Raw genomic sequence first — 3014 nt, forward strand, 5'->3', positions numbered from 1 at the left:
AGAAAGAAAGAAAGAAAGAAAGAAAGAAAGAAAGAAAGAAAGAAAGAGATTGTTTTGTTCCGGACCACAACATGAGAAGGGGGGGTTTGAAGGTAGAATGTTCATGTCTACCAAGCTGATCCACTAAGTCTAATAAGTGGAACAAAGCATTCCAAATATCAGAAGATCTCAAATTGCATTCATTCATAATAATAATACATTGAATATATTCAAGAAAGAAATAGGATAAACAACACAGGGATGTAAAAAGAGCATCACATTTTCTTTTCCACTGGTTGAGTTGTAAAAACTTAACAGGATATTTATCATGATACTGATAATTTAAAAAAAAAAACACTCAACTATTGGTCTGGTTTTTTTTTTATTTTTATTTTTTAAAATTTTTTTAACATTTATTTATTTATTTATTTATTTATTTATTTTTTGAGACAGAGAGAGACAGAGCGTGAACAGGGGAGGGGTAGAGAGAGAGAGAGAGACAGAATCTGAAACAGGCTCCAGGCCGTGAGCTGTCAGCACAGAGCCCAATGCGGGGCTCGAACTCACAGACCATGAGATCATGACCTGAGCTGAAGTTGGACGCTTAACCGACTGAGCCACCCAGGAGCCCCTGGTCTGTTTTTATTATAAACAATTTGTAAGCATTTTACTTAATCTCAAATAATAAAGAATAGATCAAGGACTCTAAAACTTAGTTCAAAGAAGCAAACAACAATTGTGCACTGAGCTTCTACTCATCTGAGAGGCAGAATGACATAGTGATTAAGACTGGGACATTGGAGGCGCACCTGGGTGGCTCAGTTGATTGAGCGTCTGACTTTTGATTTTAGCCCAGGCCATGATCCCAGGGTCATGGGATCAAGGCCTGTGTCAATCTGTGTGCTGAGCATGCAGCCTGCTTGAGAGTCTCTCTCTCTCTCTCTCTCTCTCTCTCTCTCTCTCTCTGCCCCTCTCCCCTGCTCACGCTCTTCCTCTTTCTAAACACACACACACACACACACACACACACACACACACACACAAACCTTAAAACAGATTCTTTTTCTCTCTCCCTCTGCCCCTCTCCCTATCTTGCATTCTCTTTTTAATCAATCAATCAATCGATCAGTCAATCAATAAATGACTGAGACATTGGAGCTGACTCTCTGGGGTTTAACCTCCAGTTCTCAATCTGTGTGATCTTAAGGAAGTGACTTAACTTCTCTATACTTTTCCCTCCATCTTTGAAATAGGAATAATGCAGTGAGTTAAAAATGAGTTCATCTACATAAAGTCTTCACATCAGCCCTGGGCCCCTATTATGTTATTAAGGTCTGTTGATTACTTTGACTTGTGTTTCTTATTGCTGTGTTAAAAATTGAGGGTCAGAATTGTTTCTTTACTTGTAGTTTTTCTCACAGCACACAAACTATGTGAACATTTGACATATTTCTATAAGCAATTAACAAATGGTAAGTGGTTATCTAACTGATTTTTAAAGTGTTCATATGTGTGACAGAGAAAATTAGAGATTAGGGCAAGGTATGATAAAGGCTCACAATCCCCCGAAGCTCAAAGATGTTCTGGAGGTGGAGGGATACAGGAATATTGGGTGTCTTCTTCGAAAATAAGACCTGAATAGGGTCTGTGCATTTAAGTAGGAGAGATGTGGCAGGCAGAGGAAGATGTCAGAAGGAGCCCTGAGAAGGAGTGAGCTGGAGTGAGCTCAAGGCCACACAGAGACAGGGAGATGGCAGTGCCAAGGTAGCTACACCTCCATTGTTAAAATCACCAATGCTGCCATCACCAACAACTGCACTCCATGCCATTGTATGACCACGTTCATATTGATGAACTGAAAATATGGAGAAAACACCAATGTTCAATTATTCTTCTATATATTTTATGAACAAAAGTATTTGACAATATTAATGAAACAGTTATCATACTCTTTCATAATTCTATAAGTAGTAATTCAAATATGAAATACTTTCTAAGAGCTATTTTTGGCAGTACAAAAGCAAACTTCTTAGTGGATTTACTCTAGGCTATGGTAACATTGTAAAGATTGTAATACATAGTGAAAGACTAGCTTTTGGCGTGATTATCACAAATGAGAACATAAATGCAATTTTCTGTCTTTGGGTAGTGAAAATACACTGAATGAAGGGTTCTTCATGGTTCAATAAAACAGGACGACATTTACTTTTTGACTTAGGGTGAGTCTTTCTCCTACATAAGTGTGTGTGTGTGTGTGTGTGTGTGTGTGTGTGTGTTTTCCCCCACCTGTTTATTTTATGTGTTAGGATGGTCCATATTGGGAATGCTTTTTTCTAAATATCCCTAGGAAGCCACTTTTTCACACAGATCTTAGTAGTGCATAGGAGCTCAGTAGACCTAGCAGGGCATGTGCATGGAAAGGGCGCCTTCAGCAAACCTTTTGCTATGGCTACCTAGCTGAAGACACGCGGGGAAGGACAGACAACAGTCCGTCAGGGAGCGCGGGAGAACCACCGCGTTTGCTGAGAAGACAGAAGGAACGTACTGCGTCGGACTAGGGGGCTCACTCTTAACCTTGAGATGCCAATCCCTGGGATTCTTCTAAAGGCTTCCTATGGGATCCCCAGGCCTCCCCTCCCCCGCTGAGCCCCGCCCCCTCCCCGGCCTCAAACTCTGAGTCCATTCAAACCTTGCTTTCTTCGCCGCACGCGTTGCCAGGCGTGTAATAGGGGAAACTCCTCCCCGCCGGGGCCGCCTCGCAGGCGCTGCCAGAGGAGCGGCCGCCTTGCTGCCCCCACCTCCGAACGTGCGGCGGCCGCACACCGAGCGCAGAGCCCACCGCCTGTGCACCCGCGCGCAGCTCGCGGCAGAGGGGGCAGCGCCGCGCGGGGCTGCGGGGCGGCGGGATTAGGGACTGCTCGAGCCCACCCGCTCCCGCCACCAGGCTGTGCTGACCCGGCGCCCAGGCGGCTGGAGGAGGCAGGCGCGCGGCGGGCAGCGGGCGGGGGCGGCGCGCCGCGGTGGCAGGGTGCCCC

This window comes from Herpailurus yagouaroundi, unplaced genomic scaffold, assembly GCF_014898765.1.
Source record: "Herpailurus yagouaroundi ecotype Mexico unplaced genomic scaffold, PumYag 185, whole genome shotgun sequence".
Lineage (NCBI taxonomy): Eukaryota > Metazoa > Chordata > Mammalia > Carnivora > Felidae > Herpailurus > Herpailurus yagouaroundi.